Source organism: Panthera uncia, chromosome C2, assembly GCF_023721935.1.
Source record: "Panthera uncia isolate 11264 chromosome C2, Puncia_PCG_1.0, whole genome shotgun sequence".
NCBI classification, from domain to species: domain Eukaryota; kingdom Metazoa; phylum Chordata; class Mammalia; order Carnivora; family Felidae; genus Panthera; species Panthera uncia.
This window is the reverse complement of record NC_064810.1, coordinates 72,783,277-72,803,385: the sequence shown is the minus strand read 5'-3', so window position 1 is coordinate 72,803,385 and position 20,109 is coordinate 72,783,277.

Below are 20,109 nucleotides of genomic sequence, written 5' to 3'. Positions count from 1 at the left end.
CCCCCCCCCCCCCCACAGTCCGAAGGAGAGCTGGGCGGTCACCAGACAGTGTTTGGTTAAGCCTTAGAGTCATACACCCAGCACGAGGGTTGGGTTTGTCTTCCTCCTACCCTCCCTCAAGCTTCCCAGGAGAGTAGAAACAGACCCAGCCCAGAGAGCCAGGCCCCAGGGGCTCCTGGCATCCCGCCCCAACACCAAAGAGCCCCGTCTAACACGCAGCGGGAGAAATGGGGCCTGGGAGAACAGGCAGGGCACGGACCCCCCTGAGGAGGGACGGGCCCCAGCCCCCGGCTGAGCTGGCAGCAGTCTGCTTGGCTCAGACAGACTCCCTTGGAAACAAATCTTTGCTACTCACTTCTTTCCTCTATTTGGCTGAAAACGCAGTCGCAGCTGTTGGCTTGAATCCTTTTTTTTTTTTTCTTTTTAACCTCGCTCCCTCCTTTTTTCTGCTGCTTACAAAAAATTTTGAACCAAGACCTAGTGCCAAGTCTTTTGCTTCTTAAACTTTCTTTAAGAAACCGATGGTGCTCACAGTGAAAACGTGATGACCCCGGTGTTTGCGTATTACTTCACAGGGTATAAGCTACTTACAGGACTCTTGGACGGCGTTGCCCCGGGTCCCACGGCTGGTGAGGTAAGGACACAGGGTACCCGGATTCTGCCGCAGAAGACCCCGGGGCAAGTTTCCTTGGTGCCTCTCTAGGCCACCGCAGCACGAATGTAGAACGAAGCCCAGCTCCCCACAAGATGCATTTCCCTCAAACTTTCTGCCCAGGGCAACCTCCAACCAGACAACTGGGTGGCATACAGATGTAATCAGATCTGAGGAAATGGCCTGCCAGTCCCCACAGGGACGAATCTTACCTCCTTCCTCCTCCCGAGAGGGAAGGATAGCGACTGGCGCTACATTTCTTGAGCACCTACTGTGTGCCCAGCGTCTGCCAACACTATCTCGTTTGAAACACGACAGCAACCTTGTGAGGTGGGTATTATCGCCCTCCCATAAGTAAGAAAAGCAAAGCCCAGAAATGTGAAGTTCTTTCCAGGGCAGCACACAGGGAGAGGTGGAGTCAGAATTCGAACTCGGGCCTTTAAAAAAAAAAAAAATTAACATTTATTTTATTTTATTTATTTTATTTTTTAATGTTTACTTATTACTTTTGAAAAAGAGAGAGACAGAGTGCAAGCAGGGGAAGGGCAGCAAGAGAGGGAAACACAGAATCTGAAGCAGGCTTCAGGCTCTGAGCTGTCAGCACAGAGCCCGACGCAGGGCTTGAACTCACGAGCCATGAGATCATGACCTGAGCTGAAGTCAGACGCTCAACTGACCGAGCCACCCAGGCACCCCATTTTATTTTTGAGAGAGAGAGAGAGAGAGAGAGTGAGCAGGGGAGGGGCAGAGGGAGAGGGAGGTAAACACAGAATCCGAAGCAGGCTCCAGGCTCTGAGCTGTCGGCACAGACCTGGACACAGGGCTCGAACCCGTGGACTGTAAGATCATGACTGAGCCGAAGTCAGACACTTAACCAACTGAGCCACCCAGGCGCCCCTGAACCCAGGCCTTGTTGACTCCAAAGCCCATGCTCTCTTACCGCCCCTGTGCCCCACCTCCTGCACGCCCCTATGGAGCTGCCCACCCCCCCCACCCCGCCCCAATGCAGGGAGAAGCCAGAGTCTAATGAATGAATGTGGGCAGATGGTTCTGAGAAAATCTCTTCGTGGATGGTCAGACAGCCCGAAATGGGGCTGGACCCATCTCAGCACTGAAGTCCTTGAAGTCAACAGTCCTGAGACAAACTGGAAGAATAGATTCCATCGACTCCAAACATCCTTCACTGAGTCCCTTCCATGTGCCCTCCACAGAGCGAGGTGCCAGGACAGGCTTAAACCGTACTCAGTCCTCGTCCTCACTGGGCTTCTAACAGGAAGCGAATGGACCGTGGACCGTGAGAATGACCCACTGGCGTCCTCTGGCTCCCTGGTGTTGAAGGTGGAAGCAAGATGTGAAAAGAGGGAGGGGTTGCATACAGTCTCGACAACTCAGAGGGCTGGCGTCCTCTGTGTGCTCAGCAAGCTTCTTTCCACAGGCAAGTACAGGGGATCCCATACCCTACTCCCCTGCCTGATCTGGGGGAGCCTGCAGGCAAGGCCCTTCTGAGGCAGTGCTAACAGCACAGAATCCTTCTCAGCCCCTGTCCTCTGCGGCAGGTGCTTCGCCATACAGGAACATATACCCCACGTGCTGGGATGGGGGTTCTACAGTCTCATCTCTGAGCTCTGGCGGAGGCTGGGGGGTATGTGGCAGAATTGGGGAACCCGCATATGGAGGCAGGGGACCCTCTGAGTAACTTCACATGCTCGATGGAGCCTTCTGTGCACTCCGCTATAATGGGCTGGGAGAGAAAGACAACAGGAGGAAACCCCAGCCTTCCAGGGGCTCCCAGTCCCCTGGGGCAAGAAGACTGTCTCTGGTCTAAGGAGAAGTGAAGGGGGCAAGAGAAGGGTAGACAAAGTGTTACAGGGGTTCTGGTGGGAGGAGCCATAGGCTCTGCTCACCTCAGGGAAGGCTCCACTCTGCCGTGGCAGCTGGGGTTTTGACAAGGGGAGTTGGAAGGAAAAGGGCAGGGATGGTTTTCTAGAAAGAACAAAGCAAAACGTGGCCTGAGCTGTGGCCCAGCCACACTCCAGCTGGTGGACTGGCCCAGCTTCTCTGAGGCTATCTCCTCCTCACCTACGGAATGGAGGAAACTGTCTTCTGCCTCTGGAAACGCCTGCCTGTGCACACCCACCATCAAGACCCCTCTTCCTGTCTCCTCAGCCACACCTTGGCCCAAACACATTCTTCTGGGAACTGCATACTTACACAACAGAAACGAAACAAAGCACACGAATGCTGGGGTGGCTCTTAGCTGTCAGTCGGTGTATCCTGATGTTTTACAAATAGGGAAATGGAGTCCCAGCAATGTTGTGTGACTTCCCCAACGTCTCCCAGCCAGGACTAGAAGCTCCTTATTAATCACAGCCTTGATCACATGTTTGCTTAGGATCGTCTTCTTTTTTTGAGGGGGAGAAGGTCAACCTTGCCCAACCCATCCCCCACCCTGGTCCTCAGGGTCAGATCAGGCCCTCATGTTTCTCTCCCATTCATAGCAGCCTCTTGCGACCACCCTGTTCCCGTGTTGACTACTGCTGCGTGTCTGAGTCAGGATTTACAAGACAGCCCCCGGCTGTGGAACTCAGTATCCAGTTAACGGAACAGGTCCTGCCCCTCCTATCTGTCTTCGGTGTGGGCCCAGGGCAGAAGGTGGGCAGCTCCTATTCCCAAGTGACTTCTTTCCTAGAGCCTGTGGTGAGGACTGGACGGACAACAGCTTGCCGAGGGCAGCCAAGGAGTCTTGGCAACAGGCAAGGTAGGGAATGGACACACGATGGGGGACACCAAGGACAGATCACTGCGGGGAGTTAATAATTGCTGGCCTGAGAGTGACATCTCACAAGACCTGAGATGTCAGCGGTGGAAGCCTGAGGGCTCGGGGAAGCAAGGGTGGAGAGGAGGGTGGCAGGCGATGCACACGACCCCCTGGCTGGTGTTCCCAGGCTGCAGACGAGTCTGTCCACACACAGGGGAGAACAGCTGTTGGGGCTGTGAGTTCGTGCCTGTGCCTGTGTCACACTTCCGGTCCTCTCTGCTGCCTTTGTTTAGATTCCAATCGCATCTCCCACTGTGCATCCGCCCGGCTTCCGGTTCTGTCACCGGTGGGGCTCTTCCTCAGAAGGGCAGGCAGTTTGGAGAAATGTCTTGGGGAGAATTCAGACATTCCAGGCCTCCAAGCAGAGCTCCAAAGCCAGCAGCCGCTCACTGAGTCCTGCCCCCCTCCACAGTCAGAGGGCAGCTGGAAGTAAAGGGTCGCGGGCGTGTTTGCAGGCCTCAGCACCTTCTAACCCCTTGAGCCTGCACCTCGCTCAGATGGACCATGTTAGTCGGCTTGGATTTCACAGGATTTGGGGTCTGGACCCTTGCTTTTTTTCCTCCACCAACAGAATAATGGACCAAGCTGTGAACATCATGGGTGCAGGCCGCCTCAGGGAAGGGAAGAGGTCAGGCACGTCTGGGGCAGGATCTAGGAGGTACTGAGTGACCCCTGTCCACAGCAGATAACCACAGAACTTGAACTAGAAAGGGCCTCTTGGACCGTCTACTCAGAACCTCTCAGATCACAGCTGGGGCCACTGAAGCCCAGGGCAGGGAGCTGTCACCCTCACAGAGGAATGTGGGACATTGCGTGAACACCAAGCTTCCTCAGCTTGGGGGAAACACTGAACAGAAGTGCTGGGGAACTGGCCCCACGGAGACTGTGGAAGGGGCAATGAGAGGGTTCGGTAGGAGCTCAGTCCTCTAGCACAGCCTCAAAGTCCTCCGTGGTCCCTGCTGCTTGCTGGCTCCCACTGTAGAAACACCCCCAACGTAGTGTGCACACAAAGACCACTCGCAGAGACCAAGAGTGAAGCATTAGCCCTTATTTTGGGGGGGGGGGGGGCGATAATTGCCAGTTCCTTCCTTGGACGCCATTCCCCAGGCTTCCAACAGGAAACCAGCAGACCAATGAGAATGACATCCTGGCTTCTTCTGACCTCCTGTTGCCTTAAGTGAGAACGAGTCATGGCAAGAGATAAAGATAGACGGCAAGAGAAAACTGAGGTGGAACGAAGACCCAGTGCAGCCAAAGGCTCAGGTCAGAGAATCGAGGGTTGCTTTTGACTATCTCTCCAAAGTTGGCCAGGCCAACCAGCAGTTTTAAAAGCTCTATTATAGGGCCACCTAGGTGGCTCAGTGGGTTAAGCTTCTGGCTCGGCTCGGATCATGGTCTCACAGGTCATGAGTTCAGGAGCCTGTTTCGGATCCTCTGTCCGCCCACCCCCCCCTTCCCTCTCCCCCACTTGCTCTCTCTCTCTCTTTCTCTTTCAAAAATAAATAAACTTTTTTTTTTTAAGCTCTGTATTATAAATAAAAAGAGGGAGAAAAACCATAGTCTCAAATTGTGCTGAGTGTAGGGACCCTGCAAAAATGCAGATTCCTAAGCCCCTTCCCCAGACACCAAAACGGTGGGTGAGGGCCCAGCAACCCACACCAACTAACTCCCTGCCCAGTGATTCGGATACGGGTGGAGGGGTATTACACGCTGAGAACGCAGGCCTGGTGAGCTGGGGAAATGCGGGTGTCCTTAGCAGCGACAAGCCAGGTCCCTCAGCGGCAGGCAGGCTGTGCGCACTGTGTCCCCACTTCCGCTGTATGAGGAGCCAGGAGACCAGCCCTCAGCAGAGGCAGAGAGAGTGCCAAGACCCCGGGCCATGCCACACAGTGCGTTCCAACGACTGCACCAGGCCGAGAGGCCTCGGGTCAGGGAGCTTGGGCCACCCCACAATGAGCGGAAAGTGGGTGAGCTGGGCCAACGGGAGGGTGGTCTGGGAGAGTGCCAGACACAGCGGGCTCTGAGCTCCCAACCGCGTGGGACCTGGGGGACAACAGACACTTGCCCAGTGAGGAAGGCGAAACTCTTACAGTCTACACAGGCCATTACAGCTGTGCAAAGAGCACTCACAGGGAGAATTTGGAGAGATGTAAATAGCTCTGTTTCATGATCATCGGGTTCCTTTTTTTTCCATAAACTTTGCTTAAGTTCATCATAAAAAAATAAACACAGGCAAATTACACTTACTTCACACGGTCATTTCTGGGTGGTAAGTTCTGTATTAAATTCAGAATTCATATGTGTGGGTTGAACTTCCTACTTGGGCCAAAACATGAGCCCTGGGAAGGGGGGGTGGCGATGTGGGCGCCGTTACCCTCTCAGCCCCATGCGTGATCCCCTCTCTCCCCCCAAGACCCTGTGTCACGGCTGCATCCCCTGCCGTATCCAAACACCTGAGCTCACAGGCAAGCAGAGGCTTGTGGGATTAAATCCTTCTCCTCCCTTAGCAGCAAGTGGGGGTGAAAGGGGGTCTGATATGGTGCAAAGAGCACGCAACGAGACATCAAAATATCTGAATTCATTTCAAGAACTGACTTGTCATTTGTGAAAATGGGTAAGTCACTTCCCCACCCCCACGGTGCCTCCATTCTCCCAAGCAATCAAAGAGGAAGCGCTTGGAAACAACTTCCCCCCAAATGTAGCAGTTTTGGCAACAGCCCTTATGGTCTCAAGGTTTCCGAGGGCCTGGAACCTGGCCACAGCCTGACTGCTTTTCAGTTCAAGGGGTCTCCTGAGGTTGCAGTAAGTAAATCCACCAGGGCCACGGGGAAGCTGGGATCTGCTTCCAGGTCGCTCACGTGGTTGTCGGCAGGCTCAGAAGACCATTTCCAAGCTTGTTCATGCAGTGGCTGGCAGGTTTCTCCATAGGCTGCTTCACAGCATGGCAGCTGGCTTTCCCCAGAGCAAGTGATGAGACAGAAAGAGAGAGAGAGAGAGAGAGAGAGAGAGAATCCAAGACAGAAACTACTGTCTTTTTATAACCCAATCTTAGAAGTGATATCCCATCAGGTCTGCTCTGTTCTCTAGTGGGCTAGTCACTAAGTCCAGTCCACACTCAGGAAGAGGGTAACTGAGATCTGCCTCTTGAGGGGAGCAGTGTCAAAGAATTTACGGACACATCTTTAGAAGCACCACGGGGTGGGGCACCTGGGTGGCTCGGTGGGTTAAGGGTCCGACTTGACGTCAGGTCATGATGTCACAGTTTGTGAGTTTGAGCCCCACGTCAGGCTCTGTGCGGACAGCTCAGAGCCTGGAGCCCGCTTCAGATTCTGTGTCTCCTTCTCTCTCTGCCCCTCCCCTACTTGTGCTCTCTCTCTGTCTCTCTAAGATAAATACATGTAAAAAAAAAAAAAAATTAGAAACACCACGGAGAGTTAGATCCAATGATCCCTACAGGTTCCGGGTCTGTGACTATGGCTCCCTGACCCCTTGGAACATCAGGTGTGGTGGATGTAAAAGAATCACAGGTGTCTGCTGACTTTTTCTAAGTGGGCAGCATTCTCCACTCACTAGAGGGGACCTGAAGAATGAGAAAGTATGCTTCCCAGAAGGTGTGTGCCAATCAGTGAGGCCAGTGCCTTAGAGTAAGCGACTGCTGGATAGAGTTCTGTTGGCCAGTGGACGAAACACCTGACTTGGGTGCCCTCCTGGTTTGGGGGAGGAACAGTGTCCAACCACCTCCATATCTGGGGCCTGGCAGCTGGTGTGGAACCCTCCCCAGCCCACAGCAGCCTCCAGCTCCCCCAGGTATCCCTCATTCCTCCAAAAGAATAACGAGAAGAGACACTGCTGCAATACGGGATGAGCCAGGTAGGACAAGGTCAATCCCTTCCTACTGACCAAGAAAAGAAGAGAACAGAAAATGTTTCAGAGTCAAGTTCTCTCAAGAGGTATTGAAACTCGAGGTCAGGTGCCAAAGGTTGGTGTTAGAGGGGTCTGGGTTTGAATACTGGCTCTGTCGATCCCAGCTTCTCTGGTCTTGTTTCCTGAGCTACAAAATAGGTGTAAGAGAGTTCTCTGGAATGCAGCCGTGAAAATTAAATGAAGTAATCCATTAAGGCCCTTAGAAAAGTGCCTAGTACATAGTTAGTACTCATAAATAATGATATTATTATTAATATCATGATGACAAAAGACGTCGAGTTCACCCAGTGCTACTGCACATCTAGCATGGGACTCCCAACCAATTTACGATGATACATGACAGAGGGTTCAGAGCCCATGGCTTGCTGAACACTTTGAGAGCCTGGGAGCTCACTATCTGCCCTGGCAGCCCAGGACCACAGTACCGACCCACGGATGGACAGCTTGAACCAGACCTGGAGCCATAATCGGCCTTCCGGCATCTGCCCCTTTCACTTCCATTCCTTCAGTAACCCAACAGCAAGCGATGGTTTTGAACTTCTAAGAGCCCCCTTACCTACCAAGGGAGAAATAAAAGTGCACTCTCCTCCTTTAGCTTAAAGTCTCCTTGGCGGTCTCCAAAACATTTTACTTATCCTCACTTGCATCTTGTTTCATTCTAGAGCCAAATCGTAACTGAAACATTTGGAAAAAAAAAAACACACACACACACACACACACACACACAACTGTGTGCTAAGGAGATGGGTAAGGAAGACGTTTGCCCATAAGCTAAACTAAAACAGTCCAGACTGGGAGAGGGTGGGTGACTGTGGGGGCTCGGGGGCGGTGATGTTGTGTGTGTATTTATAACTGCAAGGATGCCCCTACGCAGGAGAACGTGGAATGAGTTGTTATATGAGGGTAGGCGTGTGTATGTGTGTGCGGAGGGGAATGCGTTCCTGCATGTAGGGCGAGGGGAAGGGGGGGGGTATACGTGTGAGTGCGGTGAGCATCATCTCAGAGCACTCCTGCCAGGGTACAAGGGCAAAACAATCGCAAATCTGGGAGCACGTTTCTTTTCGCGCCAACCGGCACTGCATCCGTTGGCCAGAATTTGAGATCGCTCCCGTTGAGGCCTCTGGAGAGCCATTCCAATGGTGAACATAGAGCACAACCCCCGCCCTCCCCACCACCACCACCAAAACAAAATCACACCAGCACCTGGAAGGCACCAGGCAGGAGGGTGTGGAAAACTCCCCGGGGGAAGATACAAAGGCTCCGGGTTCTGTAACCCACACCCCTTGAAAGGAGAGAGGAGGGTCAGCTCCTCCCCCACCCCAAATTCCCAGTTTGAATTTTTTAAATCAGTCTTATAAGCAAACATCTGCCGCTCTCCATCTTCTGAATGAAAGGTGAAGATCAGAATGAGAAATCTTTGTGTTTTCATTAGGTATTTTAGCAAATGCAATGAGGGCATTCAGATTCGATTTCCCTGTTTTGTACACACACATAAGTAGTGCTAAGAGGATTACTTTTCCTGGGGCCGCATCCTTCCTAAAGGCCCCAGTCAAAAGGGACTCTTGTTAAACAGCGTTTTTTCTAATTCCCCCCGGGCCTTCTCCCTTGCCTCACGGGCAGACACCTCGCCCCATGCTCAAATCCACCCCCCTCGCCACAGCCACAGCCCGTGCAATAAAGAGGGTCCGGGAACTCCGTTCTCCTCCTGCCCCTGGTTCCTTAACAAAGCTGGAGATGAACATTAGGGCCCGCTTCAGCAGCAGCGCAGTGGGAAAGGCGGCCTCATGGAACCCTCGACGCCCCCATAGAAAAATGTAGCCTTTTTGCCTCTGCGCCCGTGAATGAATGGCTTTTCCAGGGTTTTCATTAGGCCCTGGGTCTGCTGGTGCAGAAAGCCTCACAGATGTTGACATTTTTTTTATCCCTGGGTTAAGATGTCTTCCATAAGCTTTTATTCCTCATTTGTTACTTCTTTATTATCCGGGAGGTTTGGCCGCCTCCCTCTTCTCCTCTCTCTGAAGAGAGCAGCGGTAGCTGAGCCTGTCATTATCTGGGCCCTTTTCTCTTGCCTCCAGAGGCAACCGGGGCCTCGGGCCCCATTGTGGGGAACAGCAGGTAGCTGAGGCAGGCCGGGTCACTCCTCAGACCCTTTTGTGCTGCAGCTCCCTCCTCCACACAGCTTGGCTCTGGGGATGTGAAAGGTCAGGGGCACGCCATGCTTCCATACCTGAGCTTTTGTTTGGGGCTGGAGGCAAATGATTCTAGAAGCAATTCCTTGGAAAGCGGCCTAGAGCCTCCCTTCTCTCTTGTGACTTTGCACAACTGTACCACAGCCCTTGGGGCTGGGAGTGTGGGGACAGGGGACTCGTTTAGATCCTCTGAATCCAAAAATGCCCTTAAGAAAACAATTTCTAGGCGGAGGATGGCCCAGAGATGCATCTGAATGGAAGCCTGAAGCCTCTGAGACATTGAGAAAAGGGTTTTATGATAAATAGAGAGAGCATTCCATCGGTTTTGATGTCCTTTCTCCCTATTCCCAGCAGCCTGGAGCCTACTTGCAGCCTCAGTTTCTTCATCTGTCCAATGGGAATATTACACCCACGTCTGCACACATCATTCAGTCATTCTGTTTATTCCACGCATCCAAAGAGGTGATATAGAAACTGTTTTACAAACTCTAAGTTTCCATACAGTATCTTGTCCGGTGGTGACTGTGCGGATGCTGACCTGAATGTAAACCATCATACGCTGCAGAGCAGATGGATCGTTCTGAAAACTACAGAGCAGAAATGCAAACAGATTCAAGGGCCCTGAGGCATTCAATTCCAAGCTCTGGCCAGGCCTGGTGCTCAGAGGACGAGGGGAAGTCTCAGGGCAAGACCGGGTTTGACAATGGCAAATCCTCTGAAGCTTGATTTTGCCCTCCTTAGATGGCAGCAGAAGGACCCAGGGGTGCTTACCTACCCCCAGCTTCATAGGAGCAATTGCAACATGGCTGGAAGTACACCGGTGGGTAACCTAAGCTCAGGAGAAGGAGATTTGAATCTGGAAAGGTCTAGAAACCCACACCACAAACACTGATTGTCGGAGCTAAAGCTGCATCCCGCACTTGAGGGCGCAGTGATTGTGTGGGAAAAGGGGATTGGGCTCCCTCTATGTGGCCCTGAGGATTGGGACTGGAACTGAAGAGAAAACGCTGAAGTGACAACGTTTTGAGTACATGGAAAGAAAATACCTCAAATGGTCAGATTGCCTAAAATGGTGTGAGCTGCTTCGTGGGGTAGTGAGCCCTCTGTCACCGAGAGCAATCCAGCAGAGTGGGATTCGGGAAGAAGCTTTATCCCTGAGCATGAATTTAGGGCTGTCACACCCAGCAAGCTCTTTGTAATTCTGAAAGTCCTGAAATTCCTCCATTCTTTGCACTTATTAAGAAATAGATCGTTCATTTTCTAAGTTAAATGCAGTCCACTTCTGCTGCTGGTAATGGTTGGGTAATATCACACTCAGTGAACAAAAAGCAGGTAGAATATGATGGAAAGAGCAAAGTTCCACACTTGCAGCTTTTAGGTGACACCAGATCAATTGGTACAATATGTGATGAGGAGCTGGGTGGGCACTGGCGGTAAAAATAATCTTTTCTGGGGGCACCCGGGCGGCTCAGTCGATTCAGTGTCCGAGTTCAGCTCAGGTCTTGATCTCAGAGTTCGTGAGTTCGAAGCCCATGTTGGGCTCTGTGCCGACAGCTCAGAGCCTGGAGTCTGCTTCAGATTCTGTCTCCCTCTCTCTGCCCCTCCCCCCACTTACACGCTGTCTCTCTCAAAAATAAAACAAACGTATATTTTTTCATTTTTAATAATAATCTTTTCTAGTCTGGCAACCAGAGAAACTATGATAGTGAGAAAAAGAGGGTAGATCCTTAATGGGAAAAAGGAAGAAAGAAGCTCCCAGAATTCTGTCTGTCTACGTCTCTGTCTGAACCCTGAACCACACATACAAAAAGAAGACAGCTAAACTATTGAAGAAAGAGAACTGATAATGTCATTGTTGCCTAAGAAACAGAGTCCACAGTTGGAAGCCAAGCAAGATAACGGCCTGATAAAACAAAAGAAATAATATCCAGTCAAGGAAAAAATACTAAAATCCGGAATCCATACAATTTAACATAATGTCCAGAAAATAATCCAAAATTATTTGAAATACATAGAACTGGGAAAAAAAGACACATTCCCAGGATAAAAGAGTACCACCTGAGACAATCACAGATGACCCAGATGTTTCAATTAGCAAACAAGGAATTTCTAGTATGCATTAGAACTATCTTCAGTGAAACAAATGAAAATGTGCTCACAATGAAATCTCAGGAAAAGGAAATCGCAGAAATAAAAAGAAAAAGGAAATTCTAGAATTGAAAACCATAATATCAAATTTTTACTTTAAATCACTAGATGAAAAATTAAAGACGAAAAGAGAAAGTGAACTTGAACATGCAACAATAGAAATTATTGAATTTAAAGAAAAAAGAGTAAAGATATAACGTAGACGTCCATGTAGTCTCTAAAGAAGAGGAGAGGAAAAAGAAGCAGGAAAAAAACCTGAAGAAAGTCAAAGCAAAATTTTCTCAGGGTGCCTGGGTGGCTCAATCGGTTAAGTGTCCAACTTCAGCTCAGGTCATGATCTCAGGATTCCTGAGTTCGAGCCCTGCCTTGGGCTCTGTGCTGACAGCTCAGAGACTGGAGCCTGCTTTGGATTCTCCCTCTCTCTCTGCCCCTCCCCTGCTTATGCTCCCCTCCCCCCTCTCAAAAATAAATAAACGTTAAATTTTTTTTTTAATTTTTCTCAAATATGAAGATATAAATTTACAGATTCAAGATGTTCAATGAACAGCAAGCAGTGTAAACATAAAGAAAATCTCATTAACACCATAGTCAAATGTTGAAAGCCAACGATAAAGAGAAAATCTTGCAAGAAAAAAGAGGAAACGACACATTATAGGCAGGAGAATAATAATCCAATTAAGAGCTGATATCTCATCAGGTATTATGAAAGCCAGAAGAGAGTAGAACAACATTTCAAGTTCCAAAATTAAAAAAAAAAATCTTGTCAACACAGAACACTAGATTCAGTGAAACTATTCAAGGATAAAAGAGAAATAAATTATCAAATAAAGAAAAACTAAACAAATCTGTCACCAATAGACTTGCACTGCAGAGAATGCAAAAAACGTTTTCCAAACTGAAAGGAAATGATACCAAATGGGAACTCAGATCCTCAAAAAGAAAAGAACAATTAGAAATAAAAAAAAAACTGGGGGTGCCTGGGTGGCTTAGTTGGTTGAGCATCTGACTTCGGCTCAGGTCATGATCTTGTGGTTCGTGAGTTCCAGCCCTGCATTGGACTCCTTACTGACAGCTCAGAGCCTGGAGTCTACTTCAGATTCTGTCTCCCTCTCTCTCTGCCCCTCCCCTGCTCATTCTCTCACTCTCCCTCTCTCTCTCTCTCTCTCTCTCTCTGTTTCTCAAAAATAAATAAACATTAAAATATATATATATCTGTATAAATACAAAACTCTATTTTTTCCTCTTAATTTCTTTATAATACAAAACAAGACAAAAACTGTATCTCCTTTTAATTTCTTTATAATATATACAACTGTTTAAAACAAAAACTATATTACTGCCTTGAGTGGTTTATAACACATATAATTGCAACATATATAATAACTTGGGCATAAGGAATGGAGGGGTCTGAAATTATAAGGTTGCAAATTTTCTCCATTTTGTGTGAAATATTAGCCATGAGGTAGACTGAAAAGTTAAGGATACATCAAATGCAGTCCTTAGAGAAACCCTGAAAAAATTTTTAAATGTTTTCTAAAAGTTAATATGTAAGTTAAAATGGAATTCTTTTTTTTTTTTAATTTTTTTTTCAACGTTTTTTATTTATTTTTGGGACAGAGAGAGACAGAGCATGAACGGGGGAGGGGCAGAGAGAGAGGGAGACACAGAATCGGAAACAGGCTCCAGGCTCGGAGCCATCAGCCCAGAGCCTGATGCGGGGCTCGAACTCACGGACCGCGAGATCGTGACCTGGCTGAAGTCGGACGCTTAACCGACTGCGCCACCCAGGCGCCCCAGTTAAAATGGAATTCTAAAAGCTATCCAAATAATCCAACAAAAGGCAGGCAAAGAGGAATCAAAGGAAAAAACAACCAACCCAGTATATATATATATATGTATATATATATATATATATATACACACACACATACACACACACACACACACACACACACACACTTTAAATATAAAGACAAAGATAGGCTTAAGGTAAATGGATGGTAAAAAAAAATATTTGCCCTGCAAACAATAACCATTAGAAAGTTTGAGGGGCACCTGGCTGGCTCAGTCAGTAAAGTATGCACCTCTCAATATTGAGGTTGTGAGTTCAAGCCCCACACTGGGTGTGGAGATTACTGAAAAATAAAGTCTTTAGAAAAAAAGAGAAAGTATGAGAAGTTATATTAATATAGATAAAATAGATTTCAAGACAAAAAAATTAAAGAAATAGGGGCACCTCGGTGGCTCAGGCAGTTAAGTGTCTGACTTCGGCTCAGGTCATGATCTCGCAGTTTGTGATTTCGAGCCCCGCACCGGACTCTGTATTGATAGCTCAGAGCCCGGAGCCTGCTTGAGGTTCTGTGTCTCCCTTTCTCTCTGCTCCTCCCCACTCTCACTCTGTCTCTCTCTTTCTCTCAAAAATAAATAAAGATTTAAAAAAATTTTTAATTAAAGAAATAAAAACAGTTTATAATGAAAAAAGGATCAATTCAACAAAAGACTTGATATATATATATTTATATATATATATACATATATACATATATTTATATATATACACATATATACATATATACATACATATACATATACAATGAAACACAAAAAATCACAATGAAACACAATGAAATACAAAATCAATGAAACAAAAACTGGTTTTCTAAAGACCTCAATAAAATTAATTTCTAGCTAAGCTGATCAAGAAACAGAGAAGATACAGGTTGTCAATATCGAAAGTAAAAGATATCATTAGACATCAAAAAGCTAATAATTTTCACTATTAATAATGTTACATCAATGTACTTGACAACTTAGATAAAGTGGATAAATCCATTGTAAGACACAAATTGCCAGAACTGATCCAAGAAGTAAAAAAAACCCAATAACCTCGTATCAACTAAAGAAATTGAACTTGAAATTAAAAACTTGCTTATTAGAAAATTTCAGACCCAAAGGTTTCACTGGTGTATGCTACCGAGTATTTAAAGAAGAAATAATGCCAATCCTACATAAACTTTTTCAAAAAGTGAAGGAGGAGGGACCACGTCTCAGCCTATTTTAGAAGGCCAATATTACCCTGACACCAAAACCAGACAAAGAGATCAAAAGAAAAGAAAACTACAGACCAATATCCCTCATGAACCTAAGCAGGTCCCCAAATCAAAATTTTAAATAATTATGAAAAAAGATAACATATCATGCTGGTAGGTTTAACACAGGAATTCAAGACTGGTTTAAATTCAAAAGTCAGGCCACCTGGGTGGCTCAGTCGGTTAAGCATCTGACTTGGGCTCAGGTGATGATCTCACAGTTCGTGAGTTCAAGCCCCATGTCGGGCTCTGTACCAACACCTCAGAGCCTGGAGCCTGTTTCAGATTCTGTGTCTCCCTCTCTCTCTGCCCGTCCCCCACTTGTGTTTGCTCTATCTCTCTCTCTCAAAAATAAACAAGTAAACGTCTAAGAAAATTTTAAAAATAAATTCAAAAGTCAATCAATGTAATTTACCATATTAATAGCATAAATGAGAAAAACATTTGAATGTGTCAATAAATACAGAAAAAGCATTGTGCAAAATTCAGCATCAATTCATGATTTTAAAAACTCTCCAAAAAGTGAACTTCCTCACCTTCATTAAAAAAAAATATTTTTAAGTTTATTTATTTATTTTTGAGGAGAGAGAGAGAGAGAGAGAGCAAGGGAGGGGCAGAGAGAGAGAGGAGGTGAGAGGGAATCCCAAGCAGGCTCCACACTGTCAGCACAGAGCCCAACATGGGGCTCAAACTCACGAACTGTGAGATCATGACCTAAGCCAAAACCAAGAATCAAACACTTGACTAAGCCACCCACGCAACCCTAAAAAACATATTTTTTTAAACCTGCAGCTAACATCATACTTAATGGTGAGAGACTGAACACTTTCCCCCTAAGATCAGAAACAATGCAAGAATTATCTTAGAAATCTCATTAGTGCTATTCAACATACTAGAAGGTCTCGTCAGGGTAATAAGGTAAGAAAAGGAAATAAAAGACATACAAGCTGAAAAAGGAGAAATAAAAGCCTCCCTCTTGTTGGGGCACCTGGGTGGCTCAGTCCGTTAAGGGTTTTACTTCAGCTCAGGTCATGATCTCACCGGTTCGTGAGTTCCAGCCCCAGTATTAGGCTCTCTGCTATCAGCACAGAGCCTGCTTCAGATCCTCTGTCCCGGCCTCTCTCTGCCCCTCCCCTGCTCACTCTCTCTCTCTCTCTCTCTCTCAAATACAAACATTTTTTAAAAATTGGCAAAGTATCTGCACAGACACTTCAGCAAAGAGGATACACAGATTAAAAAAAAAAGTCTCCCTTTTGCAAATCACATGGCTATCTATTAGAAAATCCAAAACACACTACAAAACGCATTGTTTAGAAGTAATAGGTGAGTTCAGCAAGATTGTAGGATACAAGATAAACATACAAAAATCAACTGTATTTCTACATACTAACAATAAAGACAAGGACACTGAAATTAAAAATATGACCACCTACCACCCAAAAGAAATAAATACTTGGGGGTAAATCTAACAAAACACGTACAACACTTATATGCTGAAAACTTCAAAATGCTGATGAGAAAAGGTCAAAGCAAATCTAAGTACATGGAGAGACAAGGATACTCACGGATGGGAAGATACGACATAAAATGTGTTAATTCTCCTGAAGTTGATGTACAGGTGTCACAAAATTTCTACCAAAACCCAGTAAATTTTTTATAGATACGGACAAGCTTATTCTAACATTTTCATGGGAAGGCAAACAACTTTGAAAACGAATAAACTGGGAGAAATCATTGTACCTGATTTTTAAGACAACATAACTACAGTAATCAAGAGAGGTAGATATGTAGATGAATGGAACAGAATGCAGAGCCCAGAAATAGACCCACACAAGTAGGGCCAACTGATTTTTTAATTAAGGTACAGAAGCAATTCAAAGGAGGAAGGCTAGTCTTTTTAATAAGTGGAGCTGGAGCAAATGGATATTCAAAAACAAAAGAAAAAAAAAGAACCTAAACTTCATATTTTTTACAAAAAAGTTAATTCAAAACAAATCATGGATTTAAATGTAAAACATAGGGGCGCCTGGGTGGCTCAGCCGGTTAAGCTGCCAACTTCGGCTCAGGTCATGATCTCACGGTCCGTGAGTTCGAGCCCAGCATCGGGCTCTGGGCTAATGGCTGAGAGCCTGGAGCCTGCTTCCGATTCTGTGTCTCCCTCTCTCTGCTCCTCCCCCGTTCACGCTCTGTCTCTCTCTCAAAAATAAATAAACGTTAAAAATTTTTGAAAAAAAAAAATAAATAAATGTAAAACATAAAATTGTAAAACTTTTAGGAGATAACATAGGAGAAAATCCTCAGGATCCAGAGCTCGGTGAAGAGTTCTTAGACAAAAAAGCATCATCCATAAATTTAAAAAACTGATAAACTGGACTTCATGAACATTAAAAAATTTGCTCTGCAAAACACACTCTTAAGAGGTTGAAAAGACAAGTTACAGAATGGGGAAGATATTTGCAAACCACATATTTTACAAAGAACTCATATTTAGGATATAAAGAACTCTGGAAACTCAAGAGTAAAAAAAAAAAAAAAAAAAAACACACCAACAATTCAGTTAAGAAATGGGAAAAAAGGCTTGAAGACATTTCACCACAGAGGATATACAGATGGTAAATAAGCATATGAAAAGATGGTAAACATCACCGGCTATTAGAGAAAAGCAAATTAAAACCATAATGAGATATCACTACACCTCTATTAGAACAACTAAAATTTTAAAAATAGTCACAATACCAAAAACCTACAAGGATGCAAAGAAACCAGATCTCTCCTTCATCGCTGGTGGGAATGTAAAACGGTATACAGTCACTCTGAAAAAACAGCTTGGCAGTTTCTTTTAAAACTAAGCACAGGGGCGCCTGGGTGGCTCAGTCGGTTAAACATCCGACTTCAGCTCAGGTCAGGATCTCGGGGTCCGTGAGTTCGAGCCCAGCATCGGGCTCTGGGCTAATGGCTGAGAGCCTGGAATTCTGTGTCTCCCTCTCTCTCTGCTCCTCCCCCGTTCATGCTCTGTCTCTCTCTGTCTCAAAAATAAATAAACATTAAAAAATAAATAAATAAAGCTAAGCACACAAACAACAATGAAAACAACAAAAAAGTTTTAATAAAAATTTTAAAAAACTAAACACACAACCATATCTCACAGCATTTGCATCTTGGGACATTTATCCCAGAGAAATAAAAATGTATGTCAACACAAAAAACTATACATGACTGTTCTTAGCCTCTTTATTTGTAACATCTAAAAATTGAAAACAAACAAAATGTCTCTCAGTAAGTGAAAGGTGAAGCAAACAGTGGTATATTCATACTATAGAATATTGCTTAGCAATAAAAAAAAATTGTAACTATTGATACATGCAACCATTTGGATTGATCTTAAGGGCATATGCTTAGTGAAAAAAGTCAAGCTCAAAGTCAACTCCTTTTATATAACATTCTTAAAATGTAAGGTTATAGTGATAGAAAATTGGTTGGTTGTGTCCAGAGGTCAAGGATAGTAGGAGAGGGAGACGGGTGTGATTAGGAAGAGGTAACACAACAGAGATCTTTGGGGTGATGGAATAATTCTATATCTTGCTTATAGTGGTGGTTATGTGAATACATACATACAATAATGATATACATACACATTGTACCAATGTCAAATTTCTGGTTTGTACTGTGTTGTACTGTAACCATCGGAGGAAACTAGGTGAACAGTAATTTGGGTCTTCTCCCCTTGTAACTTTCTGTGAATCGATAATTATTTCAAAATAAAAAGTTTAATAAAGCATTCACTGTATTTCTATATACAAGTAATGAACAACAGGGAATTAAAAGCTTTTAAACACTCCATTTACAAATAATGTAAAAAATATCTAGGAATAAGTTTAAAGAAAGATGTGTCAGACTTGCACTCCAAAAACTATAAAATACTATTAAAGGAAATTAAAGAAACCTAAATAAATGGAGACGTATACCACATTCATAGATTTCAAGATTCAATATTGTTAAAATGTTCATTTTCTCCAATACAAACCAACCTACAGATTTAATGCAATCCTAATCAAATCCTAGCAAGCTGTCTGTGTTGGAGAAAGTGATGAGGTGATTCTAAAATTACATGGAAAAGTGAAGAATCAAAAATAGTAAAAATAATCTTTAAAATACAAAAAAGTTTTGGGTGCCAGGGTGACTCAGCCGGTTGAGTGTCTGACTCCTGATTTTGGCTCAGGTCATGGCCCCAGGTCATGGGATCGAGCCCCACATTAGGCTCCTTGCTGAGCAGGAAGGCTACTTAAGATACTCTCTTTCTCCCTCTGCCCCCTCCCCTGCTCCATCGTGCTCTCTCTCTAAAAAAGAAAGAAAGAAAGAAGAAAACCCATATATATATATATATATATATATATATATGTATAACTTACATTACCTGACTTCAAGTAATCCAGCATAGTAGCATTGGCATAATTACAATTACAAAATATATTATATATATTATATTATATAATTATAATTATAGACCTAGAGAACAGAACAGAGAGTCCAAGAATAGACTTGAGCTTACATAGTCAATTGATTTTTTTTTTTTTTTTACAAAAGTGCCATAGTTCTTTAATGAGGAATGAGTAGTCTTTTGTTTGTTTGTTTTGAAGTCGGCTCCACGCCCAAGGTGGGGCTTGAACTCATGACCCTGAGATCAAGAATCACATGCTCTAGAACTGAGCCAGCCAGGCACCCAGGAATGAGTAATCTTCTTAAGAAGTGATACTGGGGATGCCTGGGTGGCTCAGTCAGTTGAATGACTGACTCTTGATTTCTGCTCAGGTCATGATCCCAGGGTCATGGGGATTGAGCCCTGCACTGGGTGTGGGGACCACTTGGAATTTTAGAATTCTCCCTCCCTCTCTCTCTCTCTCCCTCTGACCCTCTCCCCAACTTACACTCTCCCCTACCCCCCCCCCAAAAAAAAAGTGATACTGGATATCTGCATGAGGGAAAAACTAAATCTTAGATTTTGCCTCACACCATATACAAAATGATCAAAATGGATCATAGGCTTGAATCTAAGAACTAAAATAAAATTTCTGGAAGAAAACATAGGAGAAAATCCTTGTGATATTGTGTTGGCAAAGATTACCTAAACATGACTCAAACAGCGTGAGTCACAATATATATCTATATATCTATATACAATATATATCTATATCTATATATACTTATATCTCTGTATATAGATATATATTGATATATATATATATATATACCTATATCTATATACCTATAGATATAGGTATATACCTATAT